We start from the raw sequence: 15,777 nt of genomic DNA on the forward strand, positions 1-15,777 counted from the left end.
CCTAAAATAATACAAACCATAAACATAAACCATCTTGGCCCAGATGACTTCACTCATGAGTTCTGCTCAATATTAAAAAAAACAAAAGCAAAATATTCAAAAAGAATGAACCACTTTCACACAAAGGTCTTGCAGAAAATTGAAGGGAAAAAAATTATTCCCAACTGATTTGTGATATCAGTAGCTGATATCCTTTATGTAAACACATGTAAAAAATTTTAAGGAAGTGTTAGCAAACTGAATGGATTAGTATGTGTGCAAATGTTAATAGAAAATAAGCAAGGAAACATTCTCCTGGAAGCGGGAAGTTGATTCAATTGAACTTCAAGGCCAACAATCTAAAAGTAAAAAGCCAGCTGGCCACTACCCATAATCCTATCTACTAGGAAGGCTGAGATTTGAGGAGCACAGTTCAAAGCAAGCAAGCCCTGTCTGGAAATTCCATTAGACTCTTATTTCCTCCAATTAAGCACCAAGAAAACCTGTAAGTATAATTGTTGTTCTAATGTCAGAATGCTGGCCTTGAACACAAAAGCTCAGGGATAGCACCCAGGCACTGAGTTCAAGCCCAAGGACCAACACAAAAATAAGTAAAAGGAAAAGCCAAATGATTATCTCAGTAATCTTAAAAAGACTTCAAAAAATCAAAACCCTTAGCAACTTAGAGATGGAAAGGAAGGCAGGCGGCAATGGCGGTAGAAGCGGTGGCTCTGCTGGTTCAGAGCATGGGTAGGCAGCAGCTTGGGGGCCCGCCCGGGGGCTGCGGTGTGTGAGGGCTGCCTGGTTCCGCTCTTCCCCTGCCCGCAGCCACTGTGATTGGGTGGAAGAAGGCGCTGGACTGATGGAATTCCTAATGACAGTCTACAAATTCGCCTCCATCTATAACATGGGCGCCAATGCCTCGGCATTAGAGAAAAAGATTGCTCCAGAATAGTTTTCAGTCAACTGAGCACTATTTTAGATGAGTCAATTTTGGGAATACCCGCTTACTGTAATTCTGTTCTTCAAGCACTTTATTTTTTGGGAAAAAGTTCTGGCATACAAGAGTCAGCCTAGGAAGAAGGAGAACCTTCTTACGTGCTTTGCAGATCTCTTCCATAGCACAGCAACTCAGAAGAAAAAGGTCAGAGTAATACCTCCCAAGAAGTTCATCACAAGATTACGGAAAGAAAATGAGGTTTTTGACAACTACATGCAACAAGATACCCATGAATTCTTTTTTTTTTTTTTTTTTTTTTTTTTTTTTTTTTTTTTTTTTTTTGCCAGTCCTGGGCCTTGGACTCAGGGCCTGAGCACTGTCCCTAGCTTCTTCCCGCTCAAGGCTAGCACTCTGCCACTTGAGCCACAGCGCCACTTCTGGCCGTTTTCTGCATATGTGGTGCTGGGGAATCGAACCTAGGGCCTCATGTATCCGAGGCAGGCACTCTTGCCACTAGGCTATATCCCCAGCCCTCATGAATTCTTAAATTACTTACTAAATACAATTGCTGATATTTTACAAGAAGAGAGAAAGCAAGAAAAACAAAATGGTTGCTTGCCTAATGGTAATATTGACAGTAAAAATAACAACAGCACACCAGACCCAACGTGGGTTCACGAGATTTTTCAGAGAACGTTAATTAATGAAACCAGATGTCTTACTTGTGAAACTATAAGCAGCAAAGATGAAGATTTTTTAGACCTTTCTGTTGATGTGGAACAAAACACATCAATTACTCACTGTTTAAGAGGTTTTAGCTACACAGAAACTCTCTGCAGTAAATATAAATATTACTGTGAAGAATGTCGCAGCAAGCAGGAAGCACACAAACGGATGAAAGTTAAGAAACTGCCCATGATTCTAGCTCTCCACCTGAAGAGATTTAAATGTATGGATCAACTTCATCGATATACAAAACTTTCATACGGGGTAGTTTTCCCTTTAGAACTTCGTCTGTTTAACACTTAAGGAGATGCAACCAATCCTGACAGGATATATGACCTTGTTGCTGTTGTGGTTCACTGTGGAAGTGGTCCCAATCATGGCCATTATATTGCAGTAGTTAAGAGTTATTATTTTTGGTTGTTGTTTGATGATGACATTGTAGAAAAAATAGATGCCCAAGCAATGGAAGAATTCTATGGGTTGACACCAGATATCACAAAGAACTCTGAGTCAGGATACATCCTTTTCTATCAGTCTCTGGACTCAGGGAGAACCATGATGAAGAGATACTTCCTGCCTCATTTCTTCTCTGGTTATTATGGAAAGGATCAAGCACTGATTTCTAATGAAAAGAGACATTCAGGAAGCTCAGGGGACAGTAGCACACTTTGCACACAATAAAGCAAAGCTATGGATTAAGGAGCCCTTCCTATTATGGTAGTTCATTTATTTGCCCAGGTAGCATGCTGTCTGTGAAGTTCCATACAAGAAAATGAAAACCGATACCAGCTCCTGTTGTTATTGGCACATATTTTCTCTTTATTAATTGCACCAATAATGATTTGAATTCCTTGGGAGGGCAGTAAAATGAATTGGAACCTGTGCTGGTTGATTGATAATGGAAAGAAATGATGGTGAACACACTGCATATATGTTGCCAGTGTTCAATATAGATAAAATCATATTCAGTGGTCTTTTCAAGTATAAACCAGAAGTACTTTTGGGCCCAACACTTGCAGTTGCCTTCCTAATGTTTTAAAACACACACACACACGTGTACACACACACACAACAACAACAACAACAACAACTAATAAATACTCGAGTCCAGTGTCAGGAAGACAAACATGTCTTGCTTCTCTGAAGAAGCACATAATAATAAACAGTATATGTATATTTAGGGAACAATTGGTCAAAAGTGGCTTTTTGTTTCCCCAAGGGGAAAGACTGCCTTTGTAATTATAATTTTTTACTTATTTATTTTACTTAAAACCGGTAGAGTTCTAAGTATTGTATGTAGTGCCCATGATTTTGTCAGTAAATTTTAGCATATTTTTAGTAGTTTTGTTGGCTTAAGTGGTCCTTTTGTTTTGTTTCTATTCTTAAGATAGATTTTTAATTCTATAGAAATCACTAAGATAACCATGAGAAAAACTACAGTGAGAGAGGTAAACACTGCTTTTTCAGGAGGAACTGATATCTCTGGCTAAGTAGTTGTTCTTTTGTCATAATTTAAGAATCATATTTTATCATGCTTTAATTTCAGTAAAATGAAAAAGAATCCTTGTAATTGTTGGAATGATGAAAGAAATTCTGGTGCAGTGATGGCATACCATCTTTGAATTCTTTTTTTTTTTGTGTGTGTGTGTGTGTGTGTGTGTTTTCTTGGCCAGTCCTGGGCCTTGGACTCAGGGCCTGAGCACTGTCCCTGGCTTCTTCCCGCTCAAGGCTAATACTCTGCCACTTGAGCCACAGCGCCGCTTCTGGCCGTTTTCTGTATATGTGGTGCTGGGGAATCGAACCTAGGGCCTCGTGTATCCGAGGCAGGCACGCTTGCCACTAGGCTATATCCCCAGCCCCCATCTTTGAATTCTTAAGTTCCCTAATGTTCAAGTTGAACCACGCTTGGAAAGATTAATGTCATTGCAGTTTTGTTATTTTCAATTTTTTTTTTAATTTTATGTTGGCGAGAAGTCATGTATGCATCATAACCCTTTCAACCCAGGTAATAGCTAACAGAATTGTGAAGATAACATTTTGCTGTACTTCTTCCCCCTCTGAGTTTACATTAATCCAACTGGATGGGTGTTGAGAGATTACAATCAATGTTTAGGACTTCATTCCACTGAGAGTTTGAAGAAATCATAGATGTAATAAGAGATACCTATAAAGCACTGCAGTGGATGCTTTCCTGTACACACCTGTAAAGTGTTCTGACTGTGGCCAAGGGTTACTCATAAAAAGTAACTGAAAAACCTTATTTTAAAAAAAACAATAAAAAAACACATCGGAGTTTTCATCTACCAAATATTATAAAAAACAAAAAGCGAAAGAATGATGACTGACTAAATATTTTTGCTCTAAGAGCAAAACCAAGAGACGATTTCTACTCTCACTATATCTTTGCAATGTTGGACTGGCAAATGTAGCATGTGTACTAAGACAAAAAAGAAAAAGAAACAGAAACAAAAGGTACACATTTTGTAAATAAAAAAAATTTGCTTATGTTCTCAGATGACATATTTCCAGAGCTGACCCCGAAGAACTTATCAACACACTGCTAGACCCAAGAAAGAAGCTGAGCAAAACTGTGGTAGCCAAGCATCAACAACAACCAAAAATTACACTGTGTTTCTAGAGACAACTAACTGATCATTGGCAGTGTATTTTAAGAGTACTATTCGAAATTGGACCTCAAACATACAATATTTAGAAAGCAACTCAACAAAATATGTTCAACAATGTAAAAGTATAAATGACAGAAATAAGAAAAGATCTAGTTACTTGGAGTGCATCCTATATGAAGAGTCAAAATTCTCAGGATACCAATTTACCCAAAATGACACATAGCTTACATGTGATTGCATGAGAATGCATGCACCATTTCTGAGGCTTCAACCCAGGATTAGAGCACAATTTTTGACCATGTTTTACTTAGGCTAGCATGTTCTACCATCTGAGCCACAGCTCTACTTACAGCTTTTTGGGGTTAGTTAATTAGAGATAAGAGTCGCACAAATTCTCCCGTTGTGGCTGGCTTCACCTTGTGATCCTCTGATCTCAGCCTTCTAAGTAGCTAGGTTGACAGATGTGAGCCACTGGTGCTTGGTAATGCTATTTTAAAAAAGTAATCAAGAAGCTGATTCTAAAAAGTATATGAATAATCAGGAAGTTAAAAGTAGCCACAAAAATATTGAAAAAGAAAAGTTGTCGGACACACTCTAAGTAATTTCAGTACTTATATAAAGTTTTATTAAATAAGACAGGATAGAGAAGGGAGGCAGGCAGGCAGGCATTTTTAACAATGTATACAATATGCCATCAAATCCTTTATACATTGTGCTTGGGCTGGGGATATGGCCCAGTGGCAAGAATGCATGTCTCGTATACATGAGGCCCTGGGTTCAATTCCCCAGCACCATATATGCAGAAAATGGCCAGAAGTTGCACTGTGGCTCAAGTGGCAGAGTACTAGCCTTGAGCAAAAAGATGCCAGGGACAGTGCTCAGGACCTGAGTCTAAGCCCCAGGACTGGCCAAAAAAAAAAAAAAGAACTTCAAAGCCTTTATACATTGTGCTTAGGGGCAGCCAGATTGGTTGGGCAAATAATGTCAGTAATGACATAATAGTAGCTATGTTTTGTTGTAAGTTTTTTCAAGTCTAAGTTATAAAAATTCTGTGAAAGTTTTGCTATTTGCATGCTCAATAGACAACATTGTAGGAAGTTAAGTCAATATTCAGGTACTAGGGATTAGGCAGGCTGGTAGGCAGGCAGGCAAGAAGGTAGGTGGGCATTTTTAATCATGTATACAACATGCCCCCAAATGCTTTACACAATGTGCTTAAGGGCAGCGAGATTGGTAGAGCAAATAATGTCCATAATGACATAATAGTAGCTATATTTTATAAGTTTTTTCAAGTCTAATTTATAAAAATTCCATGAAAGCTTTGCTATTTGCCTGCTCATGGACAACATTGCAAAAACTCAGGTCAATATTTAGGTACTAGGGGTTACGCAGGCAGGCAGGCAGGCAGCAGCAAGCAGGGAGGCAGGCAAGAATTTTAGTAATGTATAAACCATGCCCTGAAATCCTTTGTACATTTTGCTTAAGGGCAGCCAGACAGGTTGAGCAAATAAGGTTCATAATGACATAATAGTAGGTATGTTTTGTTGTAAGTTTTTAAAATCTAATTTATAAAAACTCCACGAAAGTTTTGCAATTTGCCTGCTCAATAAACAACATCATAGAAACTCAAGTCAATATTCATCTACTTATGGTTAGGAATGCAGGCAGGCAGGCATGTTTAATAATGTATACAGAAGTCAACAAATCCTTTATATGTTGTGATTAAGGGCAGCCAGTTTGGTTGAGCAAATAATGTCCATAATGACATAATAGCAGTTAGGTTGTAAGTTTTTTCAAGTCTCAGTTATAAAAATTCCATGAAAGTTTCCCTTTTCCTGTGTGGGCCTACCATTTGTCACTAGAGAGGTGTGGGGCAGGGGAATCAGATTCCTTTGCCCCTTTCAAAAATGGCCATGCTTCTCTGGTGAGGATTTCTGGCCAGGTCCCCCAATAGCCTCTCTGCCACTTTTCTCTGGCATTTTTCTAAGTTGGTGGGAGGTATGCCCTTCCAAATGCTGTTTTCTGAGAGAAAGGCCAGATGGTTTTGGAGGGGGAAGCACTCACACTTCCCCTTGGTATTTCAGTACCCATGTGTTGAGATGAATTGTCTCTATGTCCAGCTTTGACTGGCTGGATTGTGGGATTCCATTCCTGCTGTTTAAATTCATCCTGAAGGTACAAGTAAAGCCCATGAGCTAGGCTGTCGCTGTTGCCACCTCTAATTCTGCTCCTCATTTCTTTGGCGTATATATCTGTACAATTATTGCTTACTGGGCAGGACTTTGTGGATGTGGAAAGCCTGAGGGGAACCTAAAACTCTGCTTCTTTGCACAGAGATAAATTTGTTTCCTGTTCTCTTTGGGCCATCATCTCCTCCTCAACATTGAATTTAATCTCACACCAGTGACAATGTCTATGAAGAATAAGAACAAATGATGCCAAGAATGAAGAGAAAGGGAACAATTACATATGATTCTTGTAACATCATGCATGCGTAGGGAAATTAGCATGTAGGTCCCAAAAGAATCTTTATAAAACTTTATGATATGAAGCATGGGCACTACTACATCATAGGACTAAGGCTACTGTGTGTGTGTGCGTGTGTGTGTGTGTGTGTGTATGTATGTATGTATAACATATCATCATAAGAATTTAAAAATTAAGTGACAAAAATTTTGTAAAATGTAATGAATATGCCATTTTAATAGATTATTAGCAATCTCATTAGAAAGGACAGTGTGATCACAGCTCTGAAGTAGCTCTGTTCTTAGGGCCAATTATGGTGTCTACTGGGAATTTGGGTATAACGTAGTTTGACCAGAAGAAGATATAATGTCGGCTTTAATATTTCTTAAGGCTTGTAATAGAGCAGAATTTCATCTCTTACCCATTTTTTCAGACAAGTACATAACTGTTTCATTTATGTATATAGAAAGTTTAGCAAAAATTACCTGTTGTTTTAATTTAAATACGTTTGCAAATCTATTTATGGTGACAGGAAAGATAGCATGAACTATTTCGTTTCTTTAAGTATAGGTTTTTAAATGACTCTGCCATAGGGTACTATGCCAGCTATGAAGATTTTAAGATAAAATGTAACTATGTTACATCTTATTGTTGTTTTATCCTCAATATGTGTATGTGTGTTTGGTACTCAAAAGCATATTTACTACTTTGTACAGGGGGGTTACAATTACCTATATAAGGCAGTGAGTGTATTTCCAGTCAAACGTGTTACCCTTCCTCATGTTTTTCCCCTTTCCCTCCTCCTTCAATCCCCACACCCAAAGATGTACAGTTCATTTCCAACATATTGTCTTGTGAATATTGCTGTGGCATTGGTTTGCCCTTTGTCTCTTTTCTTACCACTTGGTTGTTTCCCTTCCCTTCCCTAGTTAAGATAAATGTAAATAAAATACCCAAGGTACAAAAATCAAATACAGTGACAACAGAGGGCATACCATAAGGGAAAAAAATTAAGAAAAAGGAAATAACTGCATATCTTACATTAAAATCAACAGCAAATTTCCTCCTTGAGTGGGAAAGTTGAGAATATAAACATGCAACAGAATTTCCATATTGACTTTGACTTATTGACATGTAGTTGCTGGTTTCAACAGCATCATTGCCTCCCTTAGGCAATAGTAAACAGACACATTTGTGTACACAGAATTCTCATGGGAACATACTTGAATTGTTCTGTGTCTTTTATAGAATTTAGATTATGAACTGACCATCTGGGTATGATAATCTAATAACTTTGGGTGATGTGTCACTAGCAAAGATATTTTTGTGGCCATATCGCTTTGCGTCTGACATGACATCTTCTGATGCAGTCCAGTTGCATCATCCCAAATGGCTTCACACAGATTTCAACCCAATCAATGAAAGTTAACTTCATCCCTGGGGCCTCACTATCTAGGACGTTGGAGGAAATCAGCACCTGAGATGAAGAAGGAGAATCTGTAAACATGTTGTCCAACTCATGTTTTTCTCCTTGACACAAAGCCACATATGCAGAGCCCCTAGAAAGTTTTACACATTCTTCACGGGGATTCACAAGAGGCTTTAATGTCAATGTGAATTAAAAGACTCATGTGCACCTATACAATGGTATATGAATATATATATTTAGCAGACACTGTGAGTCTCTCCTCCAGTGGGAATTTCATCTTGGCAGATGCTTTCAGGGTGTGCCTTTTGATTTTCATACTCGTTTTTCTCCAGTTTCCCCTCCTTCTCAGGTCTTTGGTTGGCACTAGCTGCTTTTCTACGATGAAGCACCAAGCACACATGGCTGGAGTTGCGATGCTTGCTGCATTTTTCCCTCTCTACACTTTGGGAACTGAGGGAAGTCACAGTGATGCTTCCAAGGATGAGCAGAACAAGCCGTAAGTAGCTCAGCAGTTTATTTCCAGTTAGTGTTTGGTTCTCTGGATGGGCCATGGCTGTGGGAACTCTGGCTGCATAGATGAATGCTCTCCATCTTCTCTATCCTGATCTCCCATCCCTAGGCACCAGAAACAGCTCTATTTCATTATTCTATAGGGCAACTATTGTAGAGTAATTTTCTGCCTGCTACTAGGAGAGAAGTTGAGGTAACATTTTCTCTTTATTTCAGCACCACTGTATCTCTGCAGCCCAGTTCTCATTGCAAAGGCTGTTATTATTTAAAAACCTGAGTCAGTGGCATGTGTTCTCTACTAAAAGGCTTCAAACACAATCCTTTCCCACAAACGTGCAGTCTGAGAATATTTATTTGCTAACACTTATATTGTGAGGATTTTGATAAAAATTCTTATTGTTGTCTGCTGGCTCATGACTGTAATCCTAACTACTCAGGAGGGTGATCTCTGAGGATTGGGATTTGAAGACAGCCCGAGCATAAAGATCTGTGAGAACTTCATCTCCAATTAAGCACCCATACCTGGGAGGAAAACTCTAGATAAAGGGATAGAGTGATAGCCTTGAGCAAATAAGCTCAAGCATAGTATCTGGGCTCTGATTTCAAGTGGTAGGACTCTCTCTCTCTTTCTCTCTCTCTCTTACTATAGAAAAGTACTCTCAAATTAAGAACTGTGGAATTATTTCATGTCAGATAAGTGGTACAATACAGACATAAGCAGGCATTATAAACGATGCCTTAAAAGAGAATTTTATCTGCCCACAGTGAGTTCTGATTTACTCATGCACATGAAAAACCTTCTCAGAGGGTCTCAGAAATGGCTATGCAAAGAAAAGTCAAGAAATAGTTGTTTGAGTTATGCTTAAAAGCTTTAAATCTGATGTTTCCTGTACCTGTCACACTATTTTAGAATGTGTCCTTCAAACATATCCTCCTGCTATTTCTCAAACTGCACTACATTGATATTTCTTGAACTCTAACTCTGTGCTAACAGATCTTCATTTTAAATAGAATACGGTTTTAATTTTTGATAAACTGCTGAATTTTAAAGAGTTTTTTGCGGCCACCAAATATTTTGGATCATGCAGAGAATATATATTGTACTGAAGTAATTTTGTATTTACATTTTATGATGTGACATAATTAATGTAATGTTATTCACTGCTTGACTATGTTAATAAAGTTGTTTAACTATAAAAAATGAAAAATAACTTAAAAAAAGAAAAATGTCTATAGGGAACTTCAAGATATTCTAGCAGCATATTCCTTACCTGTCACAATCAAAAATGCCATTGCCACCATCATTTTAATTCTTTTTCAAGTGCTGGTTTGACAAGTGCATCCTGAGGTAGCTGCCCACAATTTGGAGCTGAGATGGCTGGGATACAATTATTTCCATCCTTGCTGTAGAAGGTATATGTCTTTATCTTATATGTCACTGGTATTTCTGCTTATCTTTCTTTTGTGCTTGTCCCAGAACCCCAGGGCCTGGGCACTTGACCCTGAGCTTTTGTTTTTTTCTCAAGGCTAGTGCTCTACCACTGGAGCCCCAGCTCCACATCTGGCATTTTGCAGTTGTTAAATGGGGATTAATAGTCTCACAGACATCCCTGCCCTAGGTGGGTTCAAAACAAGATCCTCAGATCACCATTTCCTGAGTAGGTAAGACTTCAGGCATGAATCACCTGTGCCTGGGGTAGTGTATTTGACTTAATCCCTTACTATCTACCCTTGTTTGCTGAGATTCCTTCTCTTGCTTTCCCAAAATATGTTTCTATCTTTTTGTTAATGTACTAAGATAGATTCATTAAGTATTGCAGTTACAGCTGGTGGATGTTCTTAGCTATCTACAGATATGAAGAGAAGTGTGGTCTGGGTATTGAGAATTATGGCACAGTATTGAAAACAAATAGCTGTATTTATTCATGACGTCCTTCTTGTATTAGTGGACCACTGCCATTAGACATTATAGGTTAAATATTTGAGTCAATTCTCTATCCACTGATGTTCCAACAATGCTCCTTTACTTTTATAAAAGCTGGTATTTGTGCCAACTATCTGGTTCATTTTGTAGCTCTCCATTCCATGCCATGTACTTTGATTATAGTCACCATCTCTATGCATAACTGTTTTATACCTAATCCTACCTTCCTTTTTCTCTCCCATGACTCTAATTTTCACTGTTCCTTTTGAGCTTTCTGTTTGTTAGCATTACAGGTATGAGTCATTAATGCTGGGCTTGCTTTATACTCTTGACTGGCCTTTTCTCCCGAGGCTAGTGCTCTACCACTTGAGCCACAGCCCCACTTCTGGCTTTAGGTTGGTTAACTGGGAATAACAATGACAATATGCTTTTCTCCTCCAGCTGGATTTGTTTCTGATTGATCACTGGTGTCAATACAGGTAATTTTAATCATGTGGGGTATCCCTACTTTTTAATTATTATATACCATTATCCAACCTGCAATTCTTTCGAATTTTTTTTCTGAATAATTACTTATTTATTTTCAAAGTGATGTACAGATGGGTTATGTTTCATATGCAAGGCAATGGGCACATTTCTTATACAATTTGTGACCTCCTCACTCATTTCCCCCTTCCCTTCCATTTCCCTCCATGAGTTGTTCAGTTGATTTACACCAAATGGTATTGCAAGTATTGCTTTTGGAGTCCTTTGCCTTTTTATCTTTTGTCTTTCTATTTTGATATTCCCTTTAACTTCCCTAGTTCTAATACCAGTATCCAGGGTACTCAAATGAGATACAGAGATACAAATGAGATATTGCAGGTACAACCACAGGAAGGGGACACAAGAGGATCATCAACAATAGAAGCTACGGTTTCACATGGCATATTGAAAGTAATTACAACAGTGACATAACACTCGTTTCCTTAACATGGAGTTCATTTCATTTAACATCCTCTTATGTTTTCATAATTTTTATTTTGCTTTAGAATTACTACAAATTATATTTTGAGGAGGTCCCATTGTGATATTTACATACATGCATGTAGTACACTTGGAACAAATTTGCCTCCATCTTACTATATTTACTACTATGGAAATCAAGCAGTGAATTTCAGGAGATGCTCTGTGTTTCAGCACATTCACATGTAGACTAGCTAGTTTGTTTTATACTGATGTAGATTTAGGTATAAATGAATACCTATTAATAAATATGAAGAGCCATCTCTAAAATGAATAGCCTCTACTTCTCATTGCATTTATGTGAAGAACTTTACAAAAAGAGGCAATGAATGAAAATGTACACTCATTCTTTCTCCATGGGAACCTTTATGGTAATAATCTTTAGGCTCTTTTCTTGCAACACCTTTAAGAAACTGGATGTTGCAAGTATTTAATTTAAAATTTGTTAATATATCTGACGTATCTGCTTCTTGATGTCTACCACAGGGAAACAGCATTTAAATACTATATTTCTAGTATGATTCTCCAGCTCAGATCATATCTGTTGAGTTTTTACATAATTGGTGTAATCATAATGTAGACTGAATCACTCAAAACGCAGGATTTTTCCCACATCTGGAGCTAGTTACAACGCGATAAGGCAATAAAATATTTGGTGTCTCATGAAAGCCTATCCTTATGTAAAGGACAAGAGATTTTTGCTGAGGTGCACGGGGTAAAGGAGAGTAGGGGAGATCTCTTTCAGCTGAAGTAAATTTCTGGATCTCATTCGTGTCCTTATCTAAGCATAAGACACTACATTCACATTCATCACAATAGGGGGTATTGGTTTAACATACTCATTGAAAATGAAGCAAGCATTCAACCCATCAAAGTAATAAGCTCTGAAATAGTCATCCTAAATTTCAATTCTCATTTCCCAGGTTTACCTTCAAGAATTACCAATTAGGGCTAGGGATATGGCCTAGTGGCAAGAGTGCTTGCCTCGTATACATGAGGCCCTGGGTTCAATTCCCCAGCACCACATATACAGAAATACATGAGGCCCTGGGTTCAATTCCCCAGCACCACATATACAGAAAACGGCCAGAAGTGGCGCTGTGGCTCAAGTGGCAGAGTGCTAACCTTGAGCAAAGAGAAGCCAGGGACAGTGCTCAGGCCCTGAGTCCAAGGCCCAGGACTGGCAAAAAAAAAAAAGTATTACCAATTTGTTTTGGCCTTGACTTTTGCTGTTGAAGAGATCAACAAAAAACCTGCACTTTTATATAACGTGACTCTGGGGTTTGATAACTCTAATGTTCAGTTTGAAGCTTGGAAAACATTCAAAAATCCTTTCATGAGCCTCTGTGGGAACTATAACATTCTAAACTACTCTTGTATGAGAGACAGCAAGTCTATAGCCATCCTTATAGGACCATCAGGATTAACATTTTCCCAAATGGGGACATTACTGGACCTCTACAGGTTTCCACAGGTGAGTATTGGAAGAGTAGAGATATATATTTTAAAGCTCATTTGATTCCATTACAGGTGTTAGAACTTCATGGTGCGAAGAGACTGGATTTATGAACCTATGAAATTTTGAGATACCCAAACGTAGGAATTCAAGGTAATGGGAAATGTAGTCCCATTGTTCAGCAAAGATGATGGGAAAGTTAAAATAGATTAATGAATTATTTGAAGTTTTAAACCTTATCAATTTTAATTTATTTATTGTGAATGTGATGTATACAGGGCTTACAGTTTCAGATGTCATAAGTCTCCTGAGTAGCTAGGATTACAGTTGTAACACACACACACACACACACACACACACAGAGACACACACACAGAGACACACACTCAGGTACAAGATATGTTGAATGAAATAAGTCATCCTCAGAAAGAGAAAGGTGCCATGTGTTTTCTTATATGTGAAAGTTAAACCTAAAATATGAACATGAACTACAAAACAAATATGGACCACATCAATACACACTAATATGCATATAAACAAAGTTTATCCATATAGAACACATTGGCTTGGAACTCCTTGTTATATCCTCCCTCAACTAACAGAATAAAAATGAATGCAAGAAAAATGGAGCATGTATTGTCTGAGGGGTGTAGATATTAAGGGAATATGCAAAGGGGCAAAGAAATAGAGAATACATGTTTGGAAAAATAAAACAATAAACTGGGGGGCTGGGGATATAGCCTAGTGGCAAGAGTGCCTGCCTCAGATACACGAGGCCCTAGGTTCGATTCCCCAGCACCACATATACAGAAAACGGCCAGAAGCGGCGCTGTGGCTCAAGTGGCAGAGTGCTAGCCTTGAGCGGGAAGAAGCCAGGGACAGTGCTCAGGCCCTGAGTCCAAGGCCCAGGACTGGCCAAAAAAAAAAAAAAACAATAAACTGGGAATGTGTAGGATTGATATAGATGGGGAAAACTGATTGGAATAGTGACAAAGATCAAGACACATTGTATACACAAATTTATATGTAGTAAACTATTAAAATTATTTTATAGGCCTGGGAATGAGGCTTAGTGGTTGAGTGCTTGCCTAGCATGCATGAAGCCTTGGGTTTGATTCCTGTGCACCACATACACAGAGAAAGCCAGAAGTGGCACTGTGGCTCAAATGACAGTGCGCTAGCCTTGAGAAAAAAGAAGCCAGGGACAGTGCCCAGGCCCTGAGTTCAAGCCAAAGGAATAGTAAAAAAAAAAAAAAAAAAAAAGAATTATTTTCTATTGCTGGGGGCTGGTGCCTGTAATCCTAACTACTCAGGAAGCTGAGATCTTAGGACTGTGGTTCAAACCAGCCATGGCAGGAAACTCCATGATACTCTTCAATTAACCACCAGAAAACAAGAAGTGGCACTGAGGCGAAAGTAGTAGAGTGCTAGCTTTGAGCACCTAGGCCAAAAGTTGAAGCCCCATGACTGACCACAAATATTTTTTATTAAATATTAAAAAAACTATACTTCCCATCTACTTCAACTCATGATTGTAACTGTGATGGATAGTAATATCCTCATTCATGGAACATCTGATTTTCATTCCCTTTCGATTATCTTTGGGCCTTTTGTTCGTGCCCTGAGTGATCATAACAAGTTTCCTGATCTCTATCAGATGGCCCCAAAGGACACACCAATAGCCACTGCCATGGTTTCCTTACTGCTTCACTTCAGCTGGAACGGGGTGGGACTGTTAACACTACAAGATGAGAATGGTTTGTGGATTCTTCCTGAATTGAAAGAAGAAATGGTCAAGAACAGAGTCTGTATAGCCTTTGAGCTAGCACTCTCACACTATTCTGTGTCATTTAAATTCCTGGCACTTTCTAACCCTATTAATAAATCTTCAGCAATTGTCCTCATCTTATATGGTGATTATGAATCCCTACTGCATTTAATGATCTGTGTTGAGCAGTATTTCATAAAAGGCAAAATTTTTATCATGAACTCACAGTGGGAGTTAACCACAAGGAGGAGATATTTCATGCTGGGCTCACTACATGTCCCTCTCATTTTCTCACACCATCACCCAGGTGTTTCTGGATTCACAGATTTTGTCAAGTCACTTAACCCTTCCAAATACACAGAAGACTTTTTCCTTGCTTGGCTGTGGTTTCTTTCTTTTAATTGCTCAGACTCTGAGTCTGACTGTGTCATGTAGGAGAACTGTCCTCATGATCCCTCTTTGGATTGGTTGCCTGGGAATATTTTTGACATGTCCATGTATGCAGACAGTTACAATATATACAAAGCTGTGTATGCTGTGGCCAAGGCTCTCCATGAGATGCTTCTTTATCAAACAGAAGTACAAGCAATGGGAAACAGAAAGGAGAAAAGGCCTTCCCCTGCACAGGTAAGACCTCTGTTTCAGGTGGAACATACAATGAGCAAAGTCTCTTCTTAGATGGTTTTCTTACAATGTAAAATTTAATATTTCAGTTATTTTCCCCAAACCCAAGAAATTATAATTGTTTAAATGCCTGTGAAGCAATCTAGACATGTGTTCATATGCTCTTCAGGAAAAACAGGCCAGTACCAAGGACAAAATTAATTTTATATTTTATAAATTCTTTCATTTACAAGGGACCTCAACATATTCATAGCTGATGTTCTGAAAACTGTAAGTGCAAATTTTTCCTTTACATTTCTTTTTATTCTGCTAGTTCTGGGTCT

The 15,777-nt window shown here is 38.4% G+C and overlaps 1 pseudogene; it reads left to right on the forward strand.

Moving 5' to 3' along the window:
- The first annotated feature begins 841 nt into the window (after positions 1-841).
- LOC125366947 overlaps positions 842-15,777 on the forward strand; it is a 36,242-nt pseudogene continuing 21,306 nt past the window's right edge.

The sequence above is a fragment of the Perognathus longimembris genome, chromosome 18 (genome assembly GCF_023159225.1).
Source record: "Perognathus longimembris pacificus isolate PPM17 chromosome 18, ASM2315922v1, whole genome shotgun sequence".
Taxonomy (NCBI): Eukaryota; Metazoa; Chordata; class Mammalia; order Rodentia; family Heteromyidae; genus Perognathus; species Perognathus longimembris.